The sequence below is a fragment of the Cryptomeria japonica genome, unplaced genomic scaffold (assembly GCF_030272615.1).
Source record: "Cryptomeria japonica unplaced genomic scaffold, Sugi_1.0 HiC_scaffold_367, whole genome shotgun sequence".
NCBI classification, from domain to species: domain Eukaryota; kingdom Viridiplantae; phylum Streptophyta; class Pinopsida; order Cupressales; family Cupressaceae; genus Cryptomeria; species Cryptomeria japonica.
In genome coordinates this window covers 7,501-21,715 of record NW_026729189.1, presented here as the reverse complement: position 1 = coordinate 21,715, position 14,215 = coordinate 7,501, and the positions used below count along the sequence as shown (strand labels likewise).

Below are 14,215 nucleotides of genomic sequence, written 5' to 3'. Positions count from 1 at the left end.
GTGGGTTCCAAGGTGCCAGGGTCAGGGTGAGTGCCAATGTGGGTTCAAAGGTGCTAAGTTGGGTGCGAGGTTGGGTGCGAGGGTGGGTGGGTGCCAAGGTGTGCTAGGTGGAAGCCCGGGTGGGTCGGCATCCCATGGGTGTCGAGTTGGGTGCCTGATGGGTGCTTCTTGTCAAGTTTTAGTCGTCGGGACTCATTTCGAGCCTTAGAGGTCGTTTCTTGTCCGGTTGCCCTGTCTTCGACCTGGGAACCCAATTTTGGTCCTCGGGTCCCATTTTTTTTTGTCTCGCATCCCACTTTTGGCCTGTGGCCTTTTCGGGGTCGATTCTCGTTTTGGGCATCAGAGCATGTTTCTTCTCCTAAAACCCAATATTTGTTTATTAAGTCTCGGAACACATTTTTGTTCTCGTGGACCCATCATGGGTCTTGGAACGCATTTGTGGTCCTTGGGTCCCATTTTGCATCCCGAAACTTGTGTTTTGGTGCTTGATCCCTATTTTGGGTGCCCACCTTGCACCAAGTGCGCACCCGGGGCAAACCGAGCGCCTTGGTGCACCGGGGCAAGATCGAGCGTGCACCCGAGGCGCCCCGAACATGCACCAAGGTGCACTCGGCCCACATGTGAGCGCAGGTCGTTGCGCCCGAGGTGGTGTGTGGGCACCGCGTTGCAGACGGGACACTGCACGCACACGACGCCCCGTCCAGGTGCACGCACGTAGGCCGGGCCGGGTGCACACCCGACGCCCTAGCAAGGTGCGCGCACCCGGGCAGGGCTCACACTTGGCGAACGGGGCGCACTTCGCGAGGGAGGGTGTGCACCTCGACGGGGGTGGGTGGCCGGGGTGGATTCGCACGTGGGTCGCGGTTTGCTAAGTACACACTGCGACAAGCTCATAACGGGTGCGATCATACCAGCGTTAGTGCACCGGATCCCATCAGAACTCCGCAGTTAAGCGCGCTTGGGCCGGAGTAGTACTAGGATGGGTGACCTCCCGGGAAGTCCCGGTGTTGCACCCTTTCTTAGTTTTTCGCCGGGCGTCGCAATGCTATTTGAATAAACCTTTTGCCCGTTTGCGTTCTCGTCGGGGCCGGGCCGGGCCGGGGTGCGCTGCCCGCACTACCGCGCGCGCGGGGGCGACACCGAGCGCGCACCCGAGGCGCCCCGAGCACACAGGCCACGGTGCAACCCGGGCGTTGTGCGCGCACCCCGGTGCGCCCGAGGTGCTGCGCGCGCACCCAGGTGAAATCGGTGTGCACCTCGGCCAGTGCGCGCTCGGTCGAGTCGCGCACGTTGGCCAAGGTGCACGGTGATGTTTCTTACTCTAAGGTTCCGCACCAGACGCCCGGGACAGGTGAGCGAAGCTGGGCGGGGCCGGGTGCGCGGCCGGGGCAGGTGCACGCAGCTGGAGAGAGCTTTGGAGCACACCAGAGGTGCGCACCTTGGAGCACACTTCGGAGCGCACCAATGATGCGCTCCATTCAAAAGTTTCCTGAAAAGGCAAAAAAAGTTGAGATTATAGAATTTCCCACTTGAGAGATTGTAAAAAAAAAAAATTTAAAATGAAGGAAACGCGGGTGCCAAGGTGTGCGCGCCCGGGTGCGCAGCCCAGCCAAGGTGTGCGCACCAAGGCGCCCACCCTGGCGAAGGTGCACGCAAGGTGCGCACCCGAGGCAAACCGGACAATTAACCCAACTTTCGACTTCGCGCGCACCTGCGCACCTTGGAGCGCACTTCGGAGCGCTCCTTGGTGCGCACCAATCTTGGGCACCTCGGAGTGCACCATGGCGCCCACCAAGGTGCGCACCCGGGGCAAACCGAGCTCCGACTTCGTGCGCACCTTGGAGCGCACGAAAGGTGCGCACCATGGCGCCCACCAAGGTGCGCAGCCCAGCCAAGGCGTGCGCATCAAGGTGCGCACCCTGGCGAAGGTGCGCACCCGGGGCAAACCGAGCTCCGACTTCGTGCGCACCTTGGAGCGCACAAAGGGTGCGCAACCCAGCCAAGGTGTGCGCACCCCGGGCAAACCGAGCTCCGAATCGTGCGCACCTTGGAGCACACTTCGGAGCCCTCCTTGGTGCGCACCGATGTTGCGCACCTCGGAGCGCACCCGGGGAAAACAATGCAATTAACCCGACTTTCGACTTCGTGGGCACCTCGGAGCGCTCTCGGGTTCGCACCTCGGAGCACACCGAGGTGCGCACCTTTGATGCGCTGCCTTCACCAATTTCCAGAAAAGGCAAGAAAACATTGAGAAGGTGTGCGCACCGAGGTGCCCACCCTGGCGAAGGTGCACGCGAGGTGCGCACCCGGGGCAAACCGGGCTCCGACTTCGTGCACGCCATGCTGCGCACCTTGGAGGGCCATGGTGCGCACCTTGGAGCACACTTCGGAGCGCTCAATGGTGCCCAACCCAGCCAAGGTGCCCACCGCGGCGAAGGTGCACGCGAGGTGCGCACCCGGGGCAAACCGGGCTCCGACTTCGTGCACGCCGCACCTTGGAGCACACTTCGGAGCGCTCCTTGGTGCGCACCAGGGCGCGCAACCCAGCCGAGGTGCCCACCCCGGCGAAGGTGCACGCGGGGTGCGCACCCGGGGCAAACCGGGCTCCGACTTCGTGCACGCCATGGTGCCCACCGCGGCGAAGGTGCACGCGAGGTGCGCACCCGGGGCAAACCGGGCTCCGACTTCGTGCACGCCGCACCTTGGAGCACACTTCGGAGCGCTCCTTGGTGCGCACCAGGGCGCGCAACCCAGCCGAGGTGCCCACCCCGGCGAAGGTGCACGCGAGGTGCGCACCCGGGGCAAACCGGGCTCCGACTTCGTGCACGCCATGGTGCCCACCGCGGCGAAGGTGCACGCGAGGTGCGCACCCGGGGCAAACCGGGCTCCGACTTCGTGCACGCCGCACCTTGGAGCACACTTCGGAGCGCTCCTTGGTGCGCACCATGGTGCCCACCAGGGCGCGCAACCCCGCCGAAGGTGCACGCGAGGTGCGCACCCGGGGCAAACCGGGCTCCGACTTCGTGCACGCCGCACCTTGGAGCACACTTCGGAGCGCTCCTTGGTGCGCACCAGGGCGCGCAACCCCGCCGAAGGTGCACGCGAGGTGCGCACCCGGGGCAAACCGGGCTCCGACTTCGTGCACGCCATGGTGCGCACCAGGGTGCCCACCGCGGCGAAGGTGCGCACCCGGGGCAAACCGGGCTCCGACTTCGTGCACGCCGCACCTTGGAGCACACTTCGGAGCGCTCCTTGGTGCGCACCAGGGCGCGCAACCCAGCCGAGGTGCCCACCCCGGCGAAGGTGCACGCGAGGTGCGCACCCGGGGCAAACCGGGCTCCGACTTCGTGCACGCCATGGTGCCCACCGCGGCGAAGGTGCGCACCCGGGGCAAACCGGGCTAGGACTTCGTGCACGCCGCACCTTGGAGCACACTTTGGAGCGCTCCTTGGTGCGCACCATGGTGCCCACCAGGCCGCGCAACCCAGCCAAGGTGTGCGCACCAAGGTGCACGCGAGGTGCGCACCCGGGGCAAACCGGGGTCCGGCTTCGTGCACGCCGCACCTTGGAGCACACATCGGGGCGCTCCCGGGTTCGCACCGGCGTTGCGCACCGTGGTGGGCACCTCGGAGCGCACCGTGGTGGGCACCTCGGAGCACACCAAGGTGGGCAGCGAGGTGCGCACCTTTGATGCGATGCCTTCACTAATTTCCATAAAAGGCAAAAAAAAACGAGATTTTAAAATTTCCGTTTTGAAAGATAGTGAGAAAAAGGGAATGCTGGTGCCATCTTGAGCCCGCCCTGGTGCGCAGCCCAGCCAAGGTGTGCGCACCAAGGTGCCCACCCTGGCGAAGGTGCGCGCCCGGGCAATTAACCCAACTTCCAACTTCGCGCGCGCCAGGGTGGGAGCGCACCCAACAACCGGGCCTGGGAAGAGCCAATGCGAGAAACCCCACCAAACGCTCTGACAAAAAAAGAGGGGGCGCTCCAGTAACCCCGCTTCGGAGCGCACCCTGGGCAAACCCAGCCAGGGTGCCCACCCCGGCCAAGGTGCAGGCGAGGTGCGCACCCGGGGCAAACCGGGCTCCGACAACGTGCACGCCGCACCTTGGAGCACACTTCGTAGCGCTCCCGGGTGCGCACCTCAGAGCACACCAAGGTGGGCAGCGAGGTGCGCACCTTTGATGCGCTGCCTTCACTAATTTCCAGAAAAGGCAAAAAAAAGAGGAGATTTTAAAATTTCCGTTTTGAAAGATAGTGAAAAAAACGGAACGCGGGTGCCATCTTGAGCCCGCCCTGGTGCACAGCCCAGGTAAGGTGCCCACCCTGGCAAAGGTGCGCACCCGGGCAATTAACCCTACTTCCGACTTCGTGCGCGCCAGGGTGGCAACCGGGCCTGGGAAGAGCCAATGCGAGAAACCCCACCAAACGCTCCGACAAAAAAAGAGGCGGCGCTCCAATAACCCCGCTTCGGAGCGCAGCCGGGGCAAACCCAGCCAAGGTGCCCACCCCGACGAAGGTGCACGCGAGGTGCGCACCCGGGGCAAACCGGGCTCCGACAACGTGCACGCAGCACCTTGGAGCACACTTCGAAGCACTCCCGGGTGCCCACCGGCGTTGCGCACCGTGGTGGGCAGCGAGGTGCGCACCTTTGATGCGCTGCCTTCACTAATTTCCAGAAAAGGCAAAAAAAAATGAGATTTTAAAATTTCCGTTTTGAAAGATAGTGAAAAAAACGGAACGCGGGTGCCATCTTGAGCCCGCCCTGGTGCGCAGCCCAGGCAAGGCATGCGCACCAAGGTGCCCACCTGCGGTGCACGCCCGGGGCAAACCGGGCTCCGACTTCGTGCAGGCCGCACCTTGGAGCACACTTCGGAGCGCTCCTTGGTGCGCACCATGGTGCCCACCAGGGCGCACCCGGGGCAAACCGGGCTCCGACTTCGTGCACGCCGCACCTTGGAGCACACATCGGAGCGCTCCCAGGTTCGCACCAGCGTTGCGCACCTTTGATGCGCTGCCTTCACTAATTTCCAGAAAAGGCAAAAAAAAACGATATTTTAAAATTTCCGTTCTGAAAGATAGTGAAAAAAACGGAACGCGGGTGCCATCTTGAGCCCTTCCTGGTGCGCAGCCCAGGCAAGTTGTGCGCACCAAGGTGCCCACCCTGGCGGAGGTGCGCGCCCGGGGCAAACCGGGCTCCGACTTCGTGCACTGCATGGTGCCCACCAAGGCGCGCAACCCAGCCAAGGTGCCCACCGCAGCGAAGGTGCACGCGAGGTGCGCACCCGAGGTGCACACCCGGGGCAAACCGAGCTCCGACTTCGTGCACGCCGCACCTTGGAGCACACTTCAGAGCGCTCCTTGGTGCGCACCAGGGCGCGCAACCCAGCCAAGGTGCTCACCCCGGCGAAGGTGCACGCGAGGTGCGCACCCGGGGCAAGCCGGGCTCGGACTTCGTGCACGCCGCACCTTGGAGCACACATCGGAGCGCTCCCGGGTTCGCACCAGCATTGCGCACCTTTGATGCGCTGCCTTCACTAATTTCCAGAAAAGGCAAAAAAAAAAAAAAAACGAGATTTTAAAATTTCCGTTTTGAAAGATAGTGAAAAAAACGGAACGCGGGTGCCATCTTGAGCCCGCCCTGGTGTGCAGCCCAGGCAAGTTGTGCGCACCAAGGCACCCACCCTGGCCAAGGTGGGTCACGGGGTGGGTCCTAGGGTGGGTAACGGGGTGGGTACTAAGGTGCGTGCCAAGGTGGGTCATGGGGTGGGTGCCAAGGTGGGCACCAGGGTGGGTGTGCACCAACCCTAGCCAGGGTAGGTCACGGGGTGGTTGTCGGGGTGGGCGTCAAGGAGCCAAGGTGGGTGGCAAGTAGCCAAGTTGCGTGCCAAGGTGGGTGTCGGGGTGGGTGCCAAGGATCCAAGGTGGGTGCCAAGGAACCAAGGTGGGTGTCTGGGTGGGTGCCGAGGTGGGAGCCAGGGTGGGTCCCAAGGTGAGTGCAAAGGTGGGTGCCAGGGTCAAGGTGAGTGCCAATGTGGGTTCCAAGGTGCCAGGGTCAGGGTGAGTGCCAATGTGGGTTCAAAGGTGCTAAGTTGGGTGCGAGGTTGGGTGCGAGGGTGGGTGGGTGCCAAGGTGTGCTAGGTGGAAGCCCGGGTGGGTCGGCATCCCATGGGTGTCGAGTTGGGTGCCTGATGGGTGCTTCTTGTCAAGTTTTAGTCGTCGGGACTCATTTCGAGCCTTAGAGGTCGTTTCTTGTCCGGTTGCCCTGTCTTCGACCTGGGAACCCAATTTTGGTCCTCGGGTCCCATTTTTTTTTGTCTCGCATCCCACTTTTGGCCTGTGGCCTTTTCGGGGTCGATTCTCGTTTTGGGCATCAGAGCATGTTTCTTCTCCTAAAACCCAATATTTGTTTATTAAGTCTCGAAACACATTTTTGTTCTCGTGGACCCATCATGGGTCTTGGAACGCATTTGTGGTCCTTGGGTCCCATTTTGCATCCCGAAACTTGTGTTTTGGTGCTTGATCCCTATTTTGGGTGCCCACCTTGCACCAAGTGCGCACCCGGGGCAAACCGAGCGCCTTGGTGCACCGGGGCAAGATCGAGCGTGCACCCGAGGCGCCCCGAACATGCACCAAGGTGCACTCGGCCCACATGTGAGCGCAGGTCGTTGCGCCCGAGGTGGTGTGTGGGCACCGCGTTGCAGACGGGACACTGCACGCACACGACGCCCCGTCCAGGTGCACGCACGTAGGCCGGGCCGGGTGCACACCCGACGCCCTAGCAAGGTGCGCGCACCCGGGCAGGGCTCACACTTGGCGAACGGGGCGCACTTCGCGAGGGAGGGTGTGCACCTCGACGGGGGTGGGTGGCCGGGGTGGATTCGCACGTGGGTCGCGGTTTGCTAAGTACACACTGCGACAAGCTCATAACGGGTGCGATCATACCAGCGTTAGTGCACCGGATCCCATCAGAACTCCGCAGTTAAGCGCGCTTGGGCCGGAGTAGTACTGGGATGGGTGACCTCCCGGGAAGTCCCGGTGTTGCACCCTTTTTTAGTTTTTCGCCGGGCGTCGCAATGCTATTTGAATAAACCTTTTGCCCGTTTGCGTTCTCGTCGGGGCCGGGCCGGGCCGGGGTGCGCTGCCCGCACTACCGCGCGCGCGGGGGCGACACCGAGCGCGCACCCGAGGCGCCCCGAGCACACAGGCCACGGTGCAACCCGGGCGTTGTGCGCGCACCCCGGTGCGCCCGAGGTGCTGCGCGCGCACCCAGGTGAAATCGGTGTGCACCTCGGCCAGTGCGCGCTCGGTCGAGTCGCGCACGTTGGCCAAGGTGCACGGTGATGTTTCTTACTCTAAGGTTCCGCACCAGACGCCCGGGACAGGTGAGCGAAGCTGGGCGGGGCCGGGTGCGCGGCCGGGGCAGGTGCACGCAGCTAGAGAGAGCTTTGGAGCACACCAGAGGTGCGCACCTTGGAGCACACTTCGGAGCGCACCAATGATGCGCTCCATTCAAAAGTTTCCTGAAAAGGCAAAAAAAGTTGAGATTATAGAATTTCCCACTTGAGAGATTGTAAAAAAAAAAAATTTAAAATGAAGGAAACGCGGGTGCCAAGGTGTGCGCGCCCGGGTGCGCAGCCCAGCCAAGGTGTGCGCACCAAGGCGCCCACCCTGGCGAAGGTGCACGCAAGGTGCGCACCCGAGGCAAACCGGACAATTAACCCAACTTTCGACTTCGCGCGCACCTGCGCACCTTGGAGCGCACTTCGGAGCGCTCCTTGGTGCGCACCAATCTTGGGCACCTCGGAGTGCACCATGGCGCCCACCAAGGTGCGCACCCGGGGCAAACCGAGCTCCGACTTCGTGCGCACCTTGGAGCGCACGAAAGGTGCGCACCATGGCGCCCACCAAGGTGCGCAGCCCAGCCAAGGCGTGCGCATCAAGGTGCGCACCCTGGCGAAGGTGCGCACCCGGGGCAAACCGAGCTCCGACTTCGTGCGCACCTTGGAGCGCACAAAGGGTGCGCAACCCAGCCAAGGTGTGCGCACCCCGGGCAAACCGAGCTCCGAATCGTGCGCACCTTGGAGCACACTTCGGAGCCCTCCTTGGTGCGCACCGATGTTGCGCACCTCGGAGCGCACCCGGGGAAAACAATGCAATTAACCCGACTTTCGACTTCGTGGGCACCTCGGAGCGCTCTCGGGTTCGCACCTCGGAGCACACCGAGGTGCGCACCTTTGATGCGCTGCCTTCACCAATTTCCAGAAAAGGCAAGAAAACATTGAGAAGGTGTGCGCACCGAGGTGCCCACCCTGGCGAAGGTGCACGCGAGGTGCGCACCCGGGGCAAACCGGGCTCCGACTTCGTGCACGCCATGCTGCGCACCTTGGAGGGCCATGGTGCGCACCTTGGAGCACACTTCGGAGCGCTCAATGGTGCCCAACCCAGCCAAGGTGCCCACCGCGGCGAAGGTGCACGCGAGGTGCGCACCCGGGGCAAACCGGGCTCCGACTTCGTGCACGCCGCACCTTGGAGCACACTTCGGAGCGCTCCTTGGTGCGCACCAGGGCGCGCAACCCAGCCGAGGTGCCCACCCCGGCGAAGGTGCACGCGGGGTGCGCACCCGGGGCAAACCGGGCTCCGACTTCGTGCACGCCATGGTGCCCACCGCGGCGAAGGTGCACGCGAGGTGCGCACCCGGGGCAAACCGGGCTCCGACTTCGTGCACGCCGCACCTTGGAGCACACTTCGGAGCGCTCCTTGGTGCGCACCAGGGCGCGCAACCCAGCCGAGGTGCCCACCCCGGCGAAGGTGCACGCGAGGTGCGCACCCGGGGCAAACCGGGCTCCGACTTCGTGCACGCCATGGTGCCCACCGCGGCGAAGGTGCACGCGAGGTGCGCACCCGGGGCAAACCGGGCTCCGACTTCGTGCACGCCGCACCTTGGAGCACACTTCGGAGCGCTCCTTGGTGCGCACCATGGTGCCCACCAGGGCGCGCAACCCCGCCGAAGGTGCACGCGAGGTGCGCACCCGGGGCAAACCGGGCTCCGACTTCGTGCACGCCGCACCTTGGAGCACACTTCGGAGCGCTCCTTGGTGCGCACCAGGGCGCGCAACCCCGCCGAAGGTGCACGCGAGGTGCGCACCCGGGGCAAACCGGGCTCCGACTTCGTGCACGCCATGGTGCGCACCAGGGTGCCCACCGCGGCGAAGGTGCGCACCCGGGGCAAACCGGGCTCCGACTTCGTGCACGCCGCACCTTGGAGCACACTTCGGAGCGCTCCTTGGTGCGCACCAGGGCGCGCAACCCAGCCGAGGTGCCCACCCCGGCGAAGGTGCACGCGAGGTGCGCACCCGGGGCAAACCGGGCTCCGACTTCGTGCACGCCATGGTGCCCACCGCGGCGAAGGTGCGCACCCGGGGCAAACCGGGCTAGGACTTCGTGCACGCCGCACCTTGGAGCACACTTTGGAGCGCTCCTTGGTGCGCACCATGGTGCCCACCAGGCCGCGCAACCCAGCCAAGGTGTGCGCACCAAGGTGCACGCGAGGTGCGCACCCGGGGCAAACCGGGGTCCGGCTTCGTGCACGCCGCACCTTGGAGCACACATCGGGGCGCTCCCGGGTTCGCACCGGCGTTGCGCACCGTGGTGGGCACCTCGGAGCGCACCGTGGTGGGCACCTCGGAGCACACCAAGGTGGGCAGCGAGGTGCGCACCTTTGATGCGATGCCTTCACTAATTTCCATAAAAGGCAAAAAAAAACGAGATTTTAAAATTTCCGTTTTGAAAGATAGTGAGAAAAAGGGAATGCTGGTGCCATCTTGAGCCCGCCCTGGTGCGCAGCCCAGCCAAGGTGTGCGCACCAAGGTGCCCACCCTGGCGAAGGTGCGCGCCCGGGCAATTAACCCAACTTCCAACTTCGCGCGCGCCAGGGTGGGAGCGCACCCAACAACCGGGCCTGGGAAGAGCCAATGCGAGAAACCCCACCAAACGCTCTGACAAAAAAAGAGGGGGCGCTCCAGTAACCCCGCTTCGGAGCGCACCCTGGGCAAACCCAGCGAGGGTGCCCACCCCGGCCAAGGTGCAGGCGAGGTGCGCACCCGGGGCAAACCGGGCTCCGACAACGTGCACGCCGCACCTTGGAGCACACTTCGTAGCGCTCCCGGGTGCGCACCTCAGAGCACACCAAGGTGGGCAGCGAGGTGCGCACCTTTGATGCGCTGCCTTCACTAATTTCCAGAAAAGGCAAAAAAAAGAGGAGATTTTAAAATTTCCGTTTTGAAAGATAGTGAAAAAAACGGAACGCGGGTGCCATCTTGAGCCCGCCCTGGTGCACAGCCCAGGTAAGGTGCCCACCCTGGCAAAGGTGCGCACCCGGGCAATTAACCCTACTTCCGACTTCGTGCGCGCCAGGGTGGCAACCGGGCCTGGGAAGAGCCAATGCGAGAAACCCCACCAAACGCTCCGACAAAAAAAGAGGCGGCGCTCCAATAACCCCGCTTCGGAGCGCAGCCGGGGCAAACCCAGCCAAGGTGCCCACCCCGACGAAGGTGCACGCGAGGTGCGCACCCGGGGCAAACCGGGCTCCGACAACGTGCACGCAGCACCTTGGAGCACACTTCGAAGCACTCCCGGGTGCCCACCGGCGTTGCGCACCGTGGTGGGCAGCGAGGTGCGCACCTTTGATGCGCTGCCTTCACTAATTTCCAGAAAAGGCAAAAAAAAATGAGATTTTAAAATTTCCGTTTTGAAAGATAGTGAAAAAAACGGAACGCGGGTGCCATCTTGAGCCCGCCCTGGTGCGCAGCCCAGGCAAGGCATGCGCACCAAGGTGCCCACCCGCGGTGCACGCCCGGGGCAAACCGGGCTCCGACTTCGTGCAGGCCGCACCTTGGAGCACACTTCGGAGCGCTCCTTGGTGCGCACCATGGTGCCCACCAGGGCGCACCCGGGGCAAACCGGGCTCCGACTTCGTGCACGCCGCACCTTGGAGCACACATCGGAGCGCTCCCAGGTTCGCACCAGCGTTGCGCACCTTTGATGCGCTGCCTTCACTAATTTCCAGAAAAGGCAAAAAAAAACGATATTTTAAAATTTCCGTTCTGAAAGATAGTGAAAAAAACGGAACGCGGGTGCCATCTTGAGCCCTTCCTGGTGCGCAGCCCAGGCAAGTTGTGCGCACCAAGGTGCCCACCCTGGCGGAGGTGCGCGCCCGGGGCAAACCGGGCTCCGACTTCGTGCACTGCATGGTGCCCACCAAGGCGCGCAACCCAGCCAAGGTGCCCACCGCAGCGAAGGTGCACGCGAGGTGCGCACCCGAGGTGCACACCCGGGGCAAACCGAGCTCCGACTTCGTGCACGCCGCACCTTGGAGCACACTTCAGAGCGCTCCTTGGTGCGCACCAGGGCGCGCAACCCAGCCAAGGTGCTCACCCCGGCGAAGGTGCACGCGAGGTGCGCACCCGGGGCAAGCCGGGCTCGGACTTCGTGCACGCCGCACCTTGGAGCACACATCGGAGCGCTCCTGGGTTCGCACCAGCATTGCGCACCTTTGATGCGCTGCCTTCACTAATTTCCAGAAAAGGCAAAAAAAAAAAAAAACGAGATTTTAAAATTTCCGTTTTGAAAGATAGTGAAAAAAACGGAACGCGGGTGCCATCTTGAGCCCGCCCTGGTGTGCAGCCCAGGCAAGTTGTGCGCACCAAGGCACCCACCCTGGCCAAGGTGGGTCACGGGGTGGGTCCTAGGGTGGGTAACGGGGTGGGTACTAAGGTGCGTGCCAAGGTGGGTCATGGGGTGGGTGCCAAGGTGGGCACCAGGGTGGGTGTGCACCAACCCTAGCCAGGGTAGGTCACGGGGTGGTTGTCGGGGTGGGCGTCAAGGAGCCAAGGTGGGTGGCAAGTAGCCAAGTTGCGTGCCAAGGTGGGTGTCGGGGTGGGTGCCAAGGATCCAAGGTGGGTGCCAAGGAACCAAGGTGGGTGTCTGGGTGGGTGCCGAGGTGGGAGCCAGGGTGGGTCCCAAGGTGAGTGCAAAGGTGGGTGCCAGGGTCAAGGTGAGTGCCAATGTGGGTTCCAAGGTGCCAGGGTCAGGGTGAGTGCCAATGTGGGTTCAAAGGTGCTAAGTTGGGTGCGAGGTTGGGTGCGAGGGTGGGTGGGTGCCAAGGTGTGCTAGGTGGAAGCCCGGGTGGGTCGGCATCCCATGGGTGTCGAGTTGGGTGCCTGATGGGTGCTTCTTGTCAAGTTTTAGTCGTCGGGACTCATTTCGAGCCTTAGAGGTCGTTTCTTGTCCGGTTGCCCTGTCTTCGACCTGGGAACCCAATTTTGGTCCTCGGGTCCCATTTTTTTTTGTCTCGCATCCCACTTTTGGCCTGTGGCCTTTTCGGGGTCGATTCTCGTTTTGGGCATCAGAGCATGTTTCTTCTCCTAAAACCCAATATTTGTTTATTAAGTCTCGGAACACATTTTTGTTCTCGTGGACCCATCATGGGTCTTGGAACGCATTTGTGGTCCTTGGGTCCCATTTTGCATCCCGAAACTTGTGTTTTGGTGCTTGATCCCTATTTTGGGTGCCCACCTTGCACCAAGTGCGCACCCGGGGCAAACCGAGCGCCTTGGTGCACCGGGGCAAGATCGAGCGTGCACCCGAGGCGCCCCGAACATGCACCAAGGTGCACTCGGCCCACATGTGAGCGCAGGTCGTTGCGCCCGAGGTGGTGTGTGGGCACCGCGTTGCAGACGGGACACTGCACGCACACGACGCCCCGTCCAGGTGCACGCACGTAGGCCGGGCCGGGTGCACACCCGACGCCCTAGCAAGGTGCGCGCACCCGGGCAGGGCTCACACTTGGCGAACGGGGCGCACTTCGCGAGGGAGGGTGTGCACCTCGACGGGGGTGGGTGGCCGGGGTGGATTCGCACGTGGGTCGCGGTTTGCTAAGTACACACTGCGACAAGCTCATAACGGGTGCGATCATACCAGCGTTAGTGCACCGGATCCCATCAGAACTCCGCAGTTAAGCGCGCTTGGGCCGGAGTAGTACTGGGATGGGTGACCTCCCGGGAAGTCCCGGTGTTGCACCCTTTTTTAGTTTTTCGCCGGGCGTCGCAATGCTATTTGAATAAACCTTTTGCCCGTTTGCGTTCTCGTCGGGGCCGGGCCGGGCCGGGGTGCGCTGCCCGCACTACCGCGCGCGCGGGGGCGACACCGAGCGCGCACCCGAGGCGCCCCGAGCACACAGGCCACGGTGCAACCCGGGCGTTGTGCGCGCACCCCGGTGCGCCCGAGGTGCTGCGCGCGCACCCAGGTGAAATCGGTGTGCACCTCGGCCAGTGCGCGCTCGGTCGAGTCGCGCACGTTGGCCAAGGTGCACGGTGATGTTTCTTACTCTAAGGTTCCGCACCAGACGCCCGGGACAGGTGAGCGAAGCTGGGCGGGGCCGGGTGCGCGGCCGGGGCAGGTGCACGCAGCTAGAGAGAGCTTTGGAGCACACCAGAGGTGCGCACCTTGGAGCACACTTCGGAGCGCACCAATGATGCGCTCCATTCAAAAGTTTCCTGAAAAGGCAAAAAAAGTTGAGATTATAGAATTTCCCACTTGAGAGATTGTAAAAAAAAAAAATTTAAAATGAAGGAAACGCGGGTGCCAAGGTGTGCGCGCCCGGGTGCGCAGCCCAGCCAAGGTGTGCGCACCAAGGCGCCCACCCTGGCGAAGGTGCACGCAAGGTGCGCACCCGAGGCAAACCGGACAATTAACCCAACTTTCGACTTCGCGCGCACCTGCGCACCTTGGAGCGCACTTCGGAGCGCTCCTTGGTGCGCACCAATCTTGGGCACCTCGGAGTGCACCATGGCGCCCACCAAGGTGCGCACCCGGGGCAAACCGAGCTCCGACTTCGTGCGCACCTTGGAGCGCACGAAAGGTGCGCACCATGGCGCCCACCAAGGTGCGCAGCCCAGCCAAGGCGTGCGCATCAAGGTGCGCACCCTGGCGAAGGTGCGCACCCGGGGCAAACCGAGCTCCGACTTCGTGCGCACCTTGGAGCGCACAAAGGGTGCGCAACCCAGCCAAGGTGTGCGCACCCCGGGCAAACCGAGCTCCGAATCGTGCGCACCTTGGAGCACACTTCGGAGCCCTCCTTGGTGCGCACCGATGTTGCGCACCTCGGAGCGCACCCGGGGAAAACAATGCAATTAACCCGACTTTCGACTTCGTG

The 14,215-nt window shown here is 63.3% G+C and overlaps 3 non-coding genes across 3 annotated transcripts; all 3 read left to right on the top strand.

Moving 5' to 3' along the window:
• Positions 1-897: 897 nt before the first annotated feature.
• LOC131871051 (5S ribosomal RNA) lies at positions 898-1,016 on the top strand. Its single transcript, XR_009369337.1, has one exon. It is a non-coding gene; the product is annotated as a 5S ribosomal RNA (ribosomal RNA).
• Positions 1,017-6,931: 5,915 nt separating this feature from the next.
• On the top strand, positions 6,932-7,050 carry LOC131871072 (5S ribosomal RNA). The gene has a single exon (XR_009369357.1). It is a non-coding gene; the product is annotated as a 5S ribosomal RNA (ribosomal RNA).
• A 5,914-nt stretch (positions 7,051-12,964) lies between these two features.
• On the top strand, positions 12,965-13,083 carry LOC131871062 (5S ribosomal RNA). The gene has a single exon (XR_009369347.1). It is a non-coding gene; the product is annotated as a 5S ribosomal RNA (ribosomal RNA).
• Positions 13,084-14,215: the final 1,132 nt, after the last annotated feature.